Source organism: Natator depressus, chromosome 1, assembly GCF_965152275.1.
Source record: "Natator depressus isolate rNatDep1 chromosome 1, rNatDep2.hap1, whole genome shotgun sequence".
NCBI classification, from domain to species: domain Eukaryota; kingdom Metazoa; phylum Chordata; order Testudines; family Cheloniidae; genus Natator; species Natator depressus.
The window spans coordinates 170696989-170712164 of record NC_134234.1 but is presented as its reverse complement, the minus strand read 5'-3'; positions in this window follow the sequence as shown (position 1 = coordinate 170712164).

Here is a 15176-nt window from a genome sequence, read left to right as displayed (position 1 = left end):
TCTCATCACCACCGCCATGATGTGTCCAGTCAAGCAATGATCCCTCCGCTGGCAGGAGCGCATGGAACCACTGCTGGGGGCTTTTATGTCCGGGCTCAGGCAGCTGTACATTTGAAGTTTCACACTCCTGGCTCTGGTTGGCCAGGGCTGGTGATAATGATGAGAAGGGAGTGGAGTAAGATGGCAGAAGACTCAGAAGTATGGATACAGCATATGGGCAAGTACTGGCTGTTTCTGAGCTGAGTCACTGCTCACTACAGAGCTGAGATTTTGGACAACTTTTGCCATGGAACTTGTTCTAGAAGACCTGGTGGGACATAGCCAGTGAGTCCGTACATAGCGTGGAGCCACTGGGTTACATTTCCTCACCAGAAAGTGAGACACAGTCATTATACCTTCTCATCCACTGCAACAAGTTGCCACAACTCTACTCCTTTCTTTTAATTTGAGTGGGTGGTCCAAAGCAGCATCTCTCAAAATGTAAAGCTGGATTCCCTGGGAAAGACTCTCCTAGGGAAGAATCAAGCAACTCAACTGAAAACAAAACAGAGATTATTCATTTTTTTTTAATTGATGGATATTTTTCATTTAGGATTAAACAGACACTGAGATACCTTTTGTTGGATACTCAACTGATAGTTCTACTTTTATTGGAAATAAATGAACCAGCAACAAAGGAAGAATACCAGGCTGCTTCAGTATACTACATATAAGCTCAACAAATATGAGACTATGTACATTATATTTGCAAACACAATTCTGCTAGAATATTACCCTGAAAAAAATCCTGAATAATTTCTCTCTTTAAAAGAGGGGTAGTGGTATACAGAGCTCGTCTTATGGATGGGCAATATGGGCAACCACCTCAGGTGCTGTGGTTGCGGGAGGAGGGGGAGCGCCAAGGTCAAGAGACTGCAGAAGGGCCTTGCTGAGATGGGCAGCAGGGAGAGGAGATAAAGGGGGCTGCAGAGCAGGAGCCAGGCACTCCCATGTTTCTCCTCTCTACCTTCCCAGCAGCATGACACATGTAGTGCCACCACCACTCCACCTGCTGCTGCTCTGCCTGCTGAGCAGCTCCCCAATGCTTGGGGATCAGTAATTAAAGGGCACCAAAGAAATATCAGCCAGGGTTCCATTTTCCCTAAGGCTGGCCTTGGTGGTATAGCAGTGAGAGACTGTGGTCGAGTGGACAGGGACTTTTGAGGGTTCTAATCACAGCTGTGATGGGGTGACCTTAGGCAAGTCACTTCAGCTCTGTTTTCCTTTCTACCCCAATCTCAGCTGAGACTGCTAAGTGCTTCTGTAATACAAAGAAAAAGAAGTATAGTAGTACTTAAAACACAAAGCTGGGAGTCATTACAGCTGGGCAAACACTGTACTACTAATTATTTGTTGGTGTGTATGATACACAAGAAGAGAGAGAAGGTAGCTGAGGTGGTCAAAGTTACATGATAAATTGTGGAACCATATGAGAACTTATTTATCACATGACTCTGCAGTTTATTACATGATATCACCATCATCTAGGTACTATACATATTATCTGTCAGTAAAAATATACAGACATGTACATGCCACATCCTTTGCCACTGCAAAGTAAAAAGACATATTTGCTTGTCCTTGCCTAAACCGGTGAAGGGTACAGTAAGCAAGATAATGTTGGTCTTTAGATAAAGTTTTCATAATAGGTAGAACTCTCAGAAATGATGATTTTAGAAAAACAAAATCCTCTGAATGTCATAAAAGATTACACTATTTAAAAATGCTTTGCTTTGGCTTAGCCACTAAGGTCAGGTCTGTTTGATATAAACTATGCGTATTTGGGCTGGAATATCCATTCTTATCATATCTAGTTTTTAAAAAAACACCTAATTTCTTTTTAAATTATGTGATGTGTGCTTTTTTAAAGATATTACTGTATCATTTTTCCTGTTCTAACTACACAGTTCTGCAAACACTTACTCAGATAAGTAATCCTTACTGTGTGAGTAGTCCCATTGACCTTAAATTATTTGCCGGATTGCGTTTACAGCATATGGTATATCATTATTTTGTCCTTTCTGATCTGTTTTTTAGCACATAGTACTTTTTTCTCTGGCACATATCAATACATTTCAATGAAAGAAAAGTTCTTTGGAGAAACGTTCTGGAGAGCCATCTCATATAATAAAAATTACATAGATAGTTCATGAACAACAAAATACCCAAGCAAAATTAATTTATTTGCAACGAATAACTGACCAGCTCTTAGTAGTGCACTTATTATCAGAATACTATATTATGAAATTAGATATAAAGTTAACATTCAGTAAAATTATCTAGTCTTCTCCAAATTTAAAATTTCTATGGCTGTAGACTTAAAACCCTTAAAAGTTTATTTTTGGATAAAGAACTTAAGAACTGAATATCGGCTGGGCTCTAATATGAAGTGCTAATAAGGGCTAGTCTACACTGGCAATGCTAAAGTGCTTCTGCAGCAGCGCTTTAACGTGGCTTCTGTGGTCGCTATCCCAGCGCTCTAAAATACCCACCTCCATGAGGGGCATAGCTCCCAGTGGCGGGAGCGCGGCTCCCAGTGCTAGTGCACTGTCTACACTGGTGCTTTACAGCGCTGAAACTTGCTGTGCTCAGGGGGGTGTTTGAGCGAGAAAGTTGCAGAGCAGTAAATTGCCACTGTAGACAAGCCTTTAGTGGCACCCCTTTGACTCTGTCCTGAACCCACATCTGAAGTAAAAGTGGCTGTAGTTTCAACAAGGGTGCTGAATGACAATGTTTGTTTGTAATAGGCAGAGAGGTGGTAAGCTAACAGTAGTCTTCGTATGTGGATGTGTTATACCAATAAAATAAAAACCAGCAGGATCTTATTAAAGAGGAAAAGGCAAAATACCACATTTATTGTGAATACAGAAAGAATCATAGTAAGCAGTTAGTTATAGCTATAACATTCCATTCAATCTCATATTTATTCACACATTCATTCATACAAACACACATACACAGTTTCTGCAAGGTTGTTATCATAGTTACCAGCCTTAGAGTTGTTCATGCCAAGCCACTGGCCAGGTGGCCTGGACATGAGGAGGGAGCAAGGCCTTGTCAGATGCTCATCTGATGCTCCTGGAAGTTGGTTTGCAGAATCAGACCCCCCCGCCCAAAGTTCTCAATTTCTAGAGTCTATTTTTATAGGAATTCATTCCTAGGCCAGTCTGTGGGAATTGCTTCATCATGCTGTTGCTGAATCAATCAGCAGACAGCACATTCCTGACGGCTCCGTGCTGCTAAATGTTATCTTGTTCTTTGGTTCTCCCATTCTCGAGGCTGTTGGGTGGATTCCAGTCTGCCCTCCGAGGGTCCTCTGGTTATTTCCACTTGACGCCTTCTTCAGCCGATGGACACTGGATTCTTAGGCTGGCACCTCCCTGATCATTCAGTTATTATCCGCACCAAGCATCCATCCACATACATCCTCTATCTCTATTTTAATCACAATTGTTAATACAACAAAAGGGCGGGGAGTCTTTGAGTGCTGTTTCTGTTGTTACAGAGTATTGCTTTGAGTCTCTCTCTGTGTGAATTGCTTTGAGAACAGACTTTGTCTTAGAATGTACTAATACAATTAGCAGCTTGCAAGTTTAACACATACAGGGAGAGAAACAGTACCAAAAACCAAGAGACCTCTTAATTAGTAGTACCCTGGAATTTAAACTATGGGGAATCAAACTCATTTGTGATTTTAATACAGAACTTCTTTAATATGATCCAACAGATGGGTGTCTCCTATTGTGGTTAGACTGGAACCCTGGCCTTGGATTATTTTTGCTGCTGGTTAGCTGTCGAAATCGGGGGATTAAATCCTTTCAGGTTTCAATTCATGAGGTTGCGGTCTCCACTTGAACCAAATTTATTGTGTCGAGTCTTCATTCCTGCTGTATCTGATTCAACTAGACCTATAATAAAAATGTAGCTAAAAACTACTTGGTTTTTGAAGTCTGCTTGGCTCCCTCAACTAAGTTCTGGCAGAGTTCTGAAACCGAACAGTGGCTTTATAAAGCTTCCAAATCTGACACACCTTTTATTGACCTCACACACTATGCTAGAATTAATAGCACAACTGTACCACTCATCAGCATGTGAAGGGCCAGTACAAAGCATAAGCACCGCTTAAGTTCCATTTAGACTTTTATGCTGAAGATTTAAGTGGTACTTACTGCGGGTGATGGAAAGACTGTGGGCAATGGAAGGACTGTGGGCTGACCAGGAACAGTCAGTCATTTGGGGCTGATGGAGATAAGCCCCATCAATAATTCCAGATGTATAACACACTTACATATATGTACACTGTAGACTCTGTAGAGTGTGGCTCAGGTAGTGGCTGGGGGTGCAGTACCAACTGCTGCCATCAGGGCTTCTGGTAGAGCTGAAGTTGCTGAACCTCCTCTCCTGGAGGCTACACCCAGATGGCACAGGGTCTCCTGGCCTTCCAACAGAGATTGAAGCCAGCAGAGGGAGGAGGCATGCAGCAAGAATGCTACTTCTCATTCTTAGCAGCCTCACAGAAGTAAAGTCTAGGGTTCTTTGCACTTATTTTGTCCAGCTTCCAGCCCTTGGGGACATGGCAGCACATGGCTTCCAAGCAGTTTAGGGAAGAGGCATAGAGTAGGGAATAATCACTCCTGTTGGCTATTTTCCATTAGTCCCACAGAGGCAGCTTATAGAGCTTTCTGCATATGCTCGCTGCAGCCACACTCCTTCCTTGCTGCCTCTGTTCCATATCTGTCAATGAGTATGGGTATTTGTGAGTTGGGGAAGATGATGACAGTTGTGGAGTGAAGAGATTTCTGAATCTGAAGTGGGAGGGAAGTTGAGCCTCCAGGTATTCGGAGGAAGACGTTTGAGAGCTGAGTAGAGTGGTTGTTCTGAGCTATGAAGGAGTTAAGTAAAGAGAGGAGCGGTTTTTCAGATTAAAGGCATTGTGTGTGTGTGTGTGTGTGTGTACACGTGTGCGGCAGTTGAAGTGAAGCAGGGAATGGAGCCAGTTGGGAATGAGTGTGTGGATGAATAATTGGTGTTTGTGGAGAATGAGGGAAGGCCATTGAAACAGTATGGGGATTATAGGCTAAGGGCTCTATTGGAGGGGAAGATGTCAGGACTAGGAGAAAACAGAGAGGAGATGAAAGAGGGATAAATAGTATTTTATCGTGCGCTGACCTATAATATGTTTCAGTTTACATTCTGAAAGGCGAACAGTGCATGTGAGAGAGGAGAATATTCTTTTTTGTATTCCCCTTTTCCACAACAAATTTCCTTATTTCTCCCCCCAAAAAACTGCCTCCCCCAACCCCCCCCCCACTATTCTGTGACACTTCCCCTCACATTGATGATGATGCAGTTTTTCAATTCTACCATATAAGCAACATGTAGGGGAAGAGAGGTGATGTGTGGGTGGGGAGGAGTTTGCTATTTGAATCCTAACCAATTATTTGGGCACCAGCCAAATCTGGCAATGGTGTTCTCTCTCCGGATGCATTTTATCCCATATTTCACAAAGAAGAAAAAGATGATTTTTTAATCCTGTCATCTGTAAACATGCCTGGTTATTTCAACTTGATTCAGCACCAAATATCAACTCTGACATCACCTGCAAACTGGTTTGTTTTTCCTAAAGAATAGCAGAGGGACATTATCATTTCTTTGTATAATGGAAAGTCTATTGTAACCTTAATTATGGATGGGTACCACTTGTCTTATTTTGAAGACATAGGACCAGATCTTCAGCTCTCATAAACTGGCAATCTCCATTGACTTAAATGGAGCTAAGCCAGTTCACAATAGCTAAGGATGTGGCCCATGCTGTATAGAAACTAATTTTGATATAATAAGAAAACATTAATCAAACTATATTACATTAATCATCATATCATGTTTTAGAGTAGCTAATGTATTCAAATATATATGAAAAATGCACGGCCATCCATTAAATATGGATTCCCTAAGTTTCCTTTTAATGTTTTACTGTTAAGTAAAGTAAATAATAATGGTATTTCCCTTTCTAACTATAGGGAATGCTTGCTCATACTGGTAATATCTGTTGTGATTACTGAACCTAAAATATTATCCTAAGCTCAGTTGTGAAATGTATGGGAAAGTTCATAAGTTGTTACAATAACTATGAAAAACAGGTCAAGTTGTTTACAATGATGAACGTTTTGGACAGGTGCAGGAAAACCATACAGAGAAACAGTATTAGTCCAAACAAAACAAGCTACTCATATAAGTCAAGGACTGTGGAGAAATCATATTTTGTAAACAAGAAAATGTGAGAACAAGGTTATCTATGCCAAGTTTGGCCTTACAGAAAGGAATTTAATTGGTGGACAAAATAATGATGGTAAGATATGCCACCCACTTTTACTCCTTTGGGATTCTTAAAAAAGATGTTTAAAACAATAAAAAGAATCATTTCCCCCCACCAGCTTATCCCCCAATCTGCCAGCACTGCAACTCCTCTCGACTCATCTAAACTACTTTCTTCACAAGATGAAGGCCAGCTGGCCTTACTCTTGTTTAAAGAACTTTGTTTTCACCTGTGAGTGCTGAAAGTCATCACATTATCATGGCATCCAGTCCTCAAGATCACTAGTTGGGGATATCTAATTACCAGCACTGCAAAAGCATGTATGATCCTGTTTTGTATTCCCTTCCCTTGCTGTGTTATTTTCTGCTCCACTCTTTCTGTCCTCCTATCTTATCTCACTCTTTGTTTTCCATCAGATCCTGAAGTCAATAATACTGCATTCATTCAAATATGCTTTGTCTAAGGAGAAAGAATCCAACCAGATGATGGCCCTGATCAGATAGTAACTAACCATGTTCCAAGCAGCAGGAGTTGTGGTCAATTTGCAAATCAAAACATCCACTTATAACTAACCAGCATTACAGTATTCCAAAGGCATCAACAAAAGCCGTATTTCACCCACCTTTTCTATCCTGTCTCTCCTCCACCTTACACCTGTCTTTTAAGAACAGGATAAGTGAATGTTCTTCGCATCAGGACTGAGAGTAAAATTAACCTTTTCCCTTTCCATCAAAGAAAGGGTGTTCTGAAAAAAGAGACTCTGATACTTTGACTAAAAAGGAGAGAGACTTTGATAAGATCTGCAGTTTGTTTTGCATAATCACTCAACCACAGTTTCAATATAAATGCTTGTTTTAATATCTTGTTCTTTTTTTGTGTTTAATCAATAAACTTTCAACTTGAATGAATGCTTTTGGGTGTTTGCCAAATAACCTAGTAAAACCAAGGCCTCTGTTTAAAACTAACCCCAAACCTATTTATCACTGTTTAATGTTGGACAGTGAAAGTTTATGAACACCTTTAACACTTTAGATCCTTGAAAATAATATGTCGTACTTTACCTCATGGTCAAAGGACTCTTTTAAGAGGCACCAACTGTACAAAAACCAGGACATTTCCCTAACGGTATAGTAATTGGGATTGGGGGTCAGAAATTCCTGAAATAACTATTCTGTCAATATTGACGTGAGGCAACAGGTCTTTAAATTGGAAACATTCCTAAAGATCAGAAGAGGTTTCGCTCTACCATGGCACTCCCTCTTGCATACTATTGTGATTTCTGTTTGTCTTTTGGTTTGTAAGACTGGTATGTAAAAATCTCTTATCATAATTGTCCATTCTGGTAACCTATTCAGATTCTTTTGACTGCTGCCAGTATATTTTTTTCCATTACTTTAGCTGCAAATCCAGATACTCAGTATACAAACATTCACACAAGTAACAAATATGGTGGTGCCCTTTTATAATTATTAGTTGTGTATCTGGATCTGTCATTAGCATTGGGTCTTTCTGGGTAGCAGAGCCTACCCAACAAAAGCAAGATGGAGGAGACCCTTTCTAATAGTCACCTAACTACTTACACTTAAACGGTCATTAGGAGACAATGCCAGAGCTCTAGCCCACTCTCCTGGGCAGCCCCCAAACCAGTCTGAACTGTAGGATAGTAGTGGGGACTGGAGGACAACGGAAGGGGTGTTTGTTTGATGTAAGGACACAGACTATCAGAGAAAGAATGAGATACACACTCAGATACAGGAACCCATGAGATTGCCTGAAGAAGATAAGTCTTCCTGGCTTGCCATTGTAGGATGGTAACACCATGCAGGCTGGTGTTTAAAAATCCAAAATCCTTTTCTCTGTAACTTTTTATTCTAACTGCTAAATAAAATACTTTGTTTTGAGTAGGCTGCTGGTCATTCTATCACTGGTCTCTGGTTCCTGAAGGGAGGAGACTGAGGTGCCCAAAAAAGCCAGACATACAGGGTGATCAGCAGTTAGTACACTTGGGGCAATGAGTGTGGGTTCCAGTCTAAGAGTGGAAAAATTGCAAACTTCACCCCAAGACAGGAAAGGGCAAGAGATCGAACACATAAGGGAGTCTATGTGTGCACTCAGTTGGACCTGAAAGGTGGCAGAGATGCATATAGTCCTACAGCCATGACAACAAGAATAAAGGAATTAAAATAAATGTAAAAACTACAGTTTGATTTCACTGGAGCTATGACAATTTACACCAGCTTAAGATCTTCCCCTTTACTGCCTCTACTAGTTTGACAGCTGAAATATGGAGCAAGTGCAATGAAGTGATTAAAGAAATCATTGATCTACCTTGTAGAATGACTATATGTATACATTAACCCATTATACACATGACTTCATCTCTGAAGCATGCTTTTTCTTTATATATCAGATGCCCTAACTTTTAGGGCTCGATGCTACAAGAGGCAAAGTATCATCAACTCCCACTGATTTCGATGAAGCTCGAGGTGCTCAGTTTATTTAAGGAATTAACTATTATGGACAATAATTCTGTTTACCTGTAATAAAAACAAAACAAAAAAATAATATTTAACTGATAACCAACATTGTTGTTTTTTAACACCCCCCCCACACACACAGACACGCACACAGAGTAGATCAAACACTAGGTCTTTTTCATTGTTCTTGCTTAAGCAGTAATTTGAGAGAATTCACAGTGGGTTTCCCCCATGAATGTGAATTAGTACAGTTCAGTTGTACTTGTTTCTGCTAATGGGTAGACAGACATTTTCCTGAATGGCTAAAGAAAGTTTTATGTGTTAGATATTTTCAGCTGTTGCCTTCCTTTAAAGCGATTTCATGTCAAACCTTTTTCTCAATAGATACCACACAGAATTATTTGAGTACGGAAAGATATATGAATACCACGGTGTACAGTTGAGCATAAGACTCTTTCATGTGAGAAGATGGAACTGAGTGAATCAAAGATTCCACATCTATTATTGAGAGAAATGGGCTTAATTAACAGATGCAGAGTAAATTTATGTCCCCTTGCATTTTACAATAAATTGTCATTTTAAGCAATGCTGCCAACCCTCAAAATACCTTTTAGTCAGGCTGACAATCTCATTACTATAGGGGTTGGAGGGAAAAACAATCTATAAACCCCTGGAAACAGATGAATGAGCAGTTGAGACTTTTGAAGTTTCAAGCCCTCACTTAAGTTTTTGGAAAGCTGGTATACAAATAAAATATAATGAATGGGAGAAAATGCCAATTCATATATAATCAAGCATCCCCTAATCCAAAACTGCATAATATTTTCTCTGACAAGTCCTGTGGGGTCCTTGTACTTATTATGGGCCTGCAAACTAGTGGACACACTCAGTTCATTAGTGTCTTTGTGTCATATGAGAACACAGAGGGGGGCAAAAATAGCTTTTTTCTTCAGTTTTTGCAAGTGCTGTCTTGCAGAAGTTCTGAGAACAATTCATCTAGAATTGTGATATTATAACCAGTTTAGAGCCTCCTGCATTGTGACAGGGGGTCGGCCTAGAGGAAAAAACAAAATGACAAACAAATCCTTGAAAATATGAACTTGCTTGGATCCAAAGAAACCTGTATGTGGAAAGAAGCCAGATGATGTATTCATATCACATGAGGATGATTATGTATTTTCCAGTCTAAGAGTCCTAAAAGAGTTGGCTGAGATCATCTGTGGCCCACTATTGTTGTTTTATTTTTAATACATCTTGGAACATCAGGGAAATGGAAGAGCATTTGTGTTGTGCCAATATTTTAAAAAGGGCATGCGGAATGACCTGAATACCGCAAGTCTGGTTAGCCAAGCATCAACCCTGGGGAAAATAACAGAAAAGAAGAAAAGGATAGGAATATTGTTAATGCCAGTCAACACGGTATTATTGAAAATAGGTACTGTCAGACAAACATGGCTTCATTCTTCAATGAAATTACAAATTTGGTTGATAAAGGTAACTGCATAAATGTAATATACTTTTTTATAAGGCATTTGGCTTAGTACCGCACACCATTTTGATTAAAAAATAGCAGTGTACAATATCAATAAAGCATATGTTAAATGGATGAAGAACTAAGTGAGAGATCTCAAAAAGTAGTTGTCAATGGATAATCTTCATCAAATAGGCATGTTTCTACTGGGATTCCATGGGGAATGCTATTCAACATTTTCTTAAATATCTGAAGAAAATAGAAAATCATTACTGATAAAAATTTGCAGATGACACAGATAAGTGGGGTGGTAAATAATGATGAGGACAGAATAGTCATATAGAGTGATCTGAATCACTTGGTAAGATGGGTCCATTAAAAAAAATGTGTTTTTATACTGACAAGTGCAAAGTAATACATCTAAGAATAAGGAATGCAGGCCATACCTACAGAATGAGGAATTGTATCCTGAAAAGCAGTGACACTGCAAAGGATTTTTGGGTTATAATGGACAAACAAATCAACATGAGCTCTCAGTGCGATGCAGTAGCCAACATAGCTAATGTGATCCTTGAATGTATAAACAGGGGACTAGTGAGTAGGAGTAGGGAGGGGATTTTTACCTCTGTATACCACATTGGTGAGATACAGTGCCCCATGTATACTTTCTGCCCCTTTCATGACCGACTTCCAGATTGCTTCACCCGGCCTTCCCCAAAAGGGCCCAAATAACTTCTCTTTATAGCATATTTAGGGTCAGCTGACCAGGCACAGGTGCACTGGCCCTGTTCGTTCTTAAAGGGCCAGTATCTATGTGTGACATGGCTCTTTTCTTCTTCTTTTTTTTCATAGATATTAAGGTCAGAAGGGACCATTATGATCATCTAGTCTGACCTCCTGCACAACGCAGGCCACAGAATCTCTCCCACCCACTCCTGCGATAAACCTCTCACCTATGTCTGAGCTACTGAAGTCCTCAAACCATGTTTTAAAGACTTCAAGGAGCAGAGAATCCTCCAGCAAGTGACCCGTGCCCCATGCTACAGAGGAAGGCGAAAAACCTCCAGGGCCTCTTCCAATCTGCCCTGGAGGAAAATTCCTTCCCGACCCCAAATATGGCGATCAGCTGAACCCTGAGCATATGGGCAAGATTCACCAGCCAGATATTCAGGAAAGAATTTTCTGTAGTAACTCAGATCCCACCCCATCTAACATCACATCACAGGCCATTGGGCCTATTTACCATGAATATTTAAAGATCAATTAATTGCCAAAATCATGTTTTCTTCACCCTCTCCATTTTTGTCATCATCCTTTTTAAAATATGGAAACCAGAACTGTATGCTTGTGCCACTTTCACAATGGCATGATGGTTTCTGATGAAAATCTTAGATTGGAGAAGGATTACCTGAGCTGAGCCAGACGATCAAAGTGGTCTGAATCAGTGGTCATAACTGCCCCAAGTCTTGCTGGTAGACTGACGATTTACTCTTTTGGGAATGTAGAGGTAGAAAAGGACAACTATCAGAAGTGATTGAAGCACCTGCTACATAGGACAAAAGGACAATAAATAACCTATTAGGACTGCTTTTCACTCAAACATTATGTTTCTACAAAAAGAAAAGGAGTACTTGTGGCACCTTAGAGACTAACCAATTTATTTGAGCATAAGCTTTCATGAGCTACAGCTCACTTCATCGGATGCATTCAGTGGAAAATACAGTGAGGAGATTTACATACACACAGAACATGAAAAAATGGGTCTTATCATACACACTGTAAGGAGAGTGATCACTTAAGATGAGCTATTACCAGCAGGAGATCGGGGGGCGGGGAGGTGAAGAAAACCTTTTGTAGTGATAATCAAGGTGGGGCATTTCCAGCAGCTAACAAGAATGTCTGAGGAACAGTGGGGCGGGGGGGGGGGAGATAAACATGGGGAAATAGTTTTACTTTGTGTAATGACCCATCCACTCCCAGTCTCTATTCAAGCCTGAGTTAATTGTATCCAATTTGCAAATTAATTCCAATTCAGCAGTCTCTCGTTGGATTCTGTTTTTGAAGTCTTTTCGTTGTAATATTGCGACTTTTAGGTCTGAGATCGAGTGACCAGAGAGATTGAAGTGTTCTCCAACTGGTTTATGAATGTTATAATTCTTGACATCTGATTTGTGTCCATTTATTCTTTTACGTAGAGACTATCCAGTTTGACCAATGTACATGGCAGAGGGGCATTGCTGGCACATGATGGCATATATCACATTGGTAGATGTGCAGGTGAACGAGCCTCTGATAGTGTGGCTGATGTGATTAGGCCCTATGATGGTGTCCCCTGAATAGATATGTGGACACAGTTGGCAACGGGCTTTGTTGCAAGGATAGGTTCCTGGGTTAGTGGTTCTGTTGTGTGGTGTGTGGTTGCTGGTGAGTATTTGCTTCAGACTGGGGGGCTGTCTGTAAGCAAGGACTGGCCTGTGTCCCAAGATTTGTGAGAGTGAGGGCAGTCCTTCAGGATAGGTTGTAGATCCTTGATGATGTGTTGGAGAGGTTTTAGTTGGGAGCTGAAGGTGATGGCTAGTGGCATTCTGTTATTTTCTTTGTTGGGCCTGTCCTGTAGTAGGTGACTTCTGGGTACTCTTCTGGCTCTGTCAATCTGTTTCTTCACTTCAGCAGGTGGGTATTGTAGTTGTAAGTATGCTTGATAGAGATCTTTTAGGTGTTTGTCTCTGTCTGAGGGGTTGGAGCAAATGCGGTTGTATCGTAGAGCTTGGCTGTAGACAATGGATCGTGTGGTGTGGTCAGGGTGAAAGCTGGAGGCATGTAGGTAGGAATAGCGGTCAGTAGGTTTCCGGTATAGGGTGGTGTTTATGTGACCATCGCTTATTAGCATCATAGTGTCCAGGAAGTGGATTTCTTGTGTGGACTGGTCCAGGCTGAGGTTGATGGTGGGATGGGAATTGTTGAAATTATGGTGGAATTCCTCAAGGGCTTCTTTTCCATGGGTCCAGATGATGAAGATGTCATAAATATAGCGCAAGTAGAGTAGGGGCGTTAGGGGATGAGAGCTGAGGAAGCGTTGTTCTAAGTCAGCCATAAAAAGTTGGCATACTGTGGGGCCATGCGGGTACCCATAGCAGTGCTGCTGATTTGAATGTATACATTGTCCCCAAATGTGAAATAGTTATGGGTGAGGACAAAGTCACAAAGTTCAGCCACCAGGTTTGCCGTGACATTATCGGGGATAGTGTTCCTGATGCTTGTCGTCCATCTTTGTGTGGAATGTTGGTGTAAAGGGCTTCAACATCCATAGTGGCCAGGATGGTGTTTTCAGGAAGATCACCGATGGATTGTAGTTTCCTCAGGAAGTCAGTGGTGTCTCGAAGATAGCTGGGAGTGCTGGTAGCGTAGGGCCTGAGGAGGGAGTCTACATAACCAGACAATCCTGCTGTCAGGGTGCCAATGCCTGAGATGATGGGGCATCCAGAATTTCCAGGTTTATGGATCTTGGGTAGTAGATAGAATACCCCAGGTCAGGGTTCCAGGGGTGTGTCTGTGCGGATTTGTTCTTGTGCTTTTTCAGGGAGTTTCTTGAGCAAATGCTGTAGTTTCTTTTGGTAACCCTCAGTGGGATCAGAGGGTAATGGCTTGTAGAAAGTGGTGTTGGAGAGCTGCCGAGCAGCCTCTTGTTCATATTCCGACCTATTCATAATGACGACAGCACCTCCTTTGTCAGCCTTTTTGATTATGATGTCAGAGTTGTTTCTGAGGCTGTGGATGGCATTGTGTTCTGCACGGCTGAGGTTATGGGGCAAGTGATGCTGCTTTTCCACAATTTTAGCCTGTGCACATCGGCAGAAGCACTCTATGTAGAAGTCCAGTCTGTTGTTTTCAGGACTTCAGGAGGAGTCCACCTAGAATCCTTCTTTTTGTAGTGTTGGTAGGAAGGTCTCTGTGGATTAGTATGTTGTTCAGAGGTGTGTTGGAAATATTCCTTGAGTCGGAGACATCAAAAATAGGATTCTAGGTCACCACAGAACTGTATCATGTTCGTGGGGGTGGAGGGGCAGAATAAGAGGCCCCGAGATAGGACAGATTCTTCTGCTGGGCTAAGAGTATAGTTGGATAGGTTGACAATATTGCTGGGTGGGTTAAGTGAACCATTGCTGTGGCCTCTTGTGGCATGTAGTAGTTTAGATAGTTTAGTGTCCTTTTTCTTTTGTAGAGAAGCAAAGTGTGTGTTGTAAATGGCTGGTCTAGTTTTTGTAAAGTCCAGCCATGAGGAAGTTTGTGTGTAAGGTTGTTTTTTTATGAGAGTATCCAGTTTTGAGAGCTCATTCTTAATCTTTCCCTGTTTGCTGTAGAGGATGTTGATCAGGTGGTTCCGCAGTTTCTTTGAGAGCATGTGGCACAAGCTGTCAGCATAGTCTGTGTGGTATGTAGATTGTAATGGATTTTTTTACCTTCAATCCTTTTGGTATGATGTCCATCTGTTTGCATTTGGAAAGGAAGATGATGTCTGTCTGTGTCTGTACGAGTTTTCTCATGTTCTGTGTGTATATAAATCTCCTCACTGTATTTTCCACTGAATGCATCCGATGAAGTGAGCTGTAGCTCACAAAAGCTCATGCTCAAATAAATTGGTTAGTCTCTAAGGGCCACAAGTACTCCTTTTCTTTTTGCGAATACAGACTAATACGGCTGCTACTCTGAAACCTATGTTTCTACAATATCTAGTACAACTTGAATCAGATGGAAAGAACAGGTAAAGATTAAAGAAACACAATTTGAAGCTCAAGGGAGATTAAGGAAGTAAGAGAGAATTCCAAGCCTTACTATAAGAAGAGATGGGAAAATGCTACACTGATTTTCACCT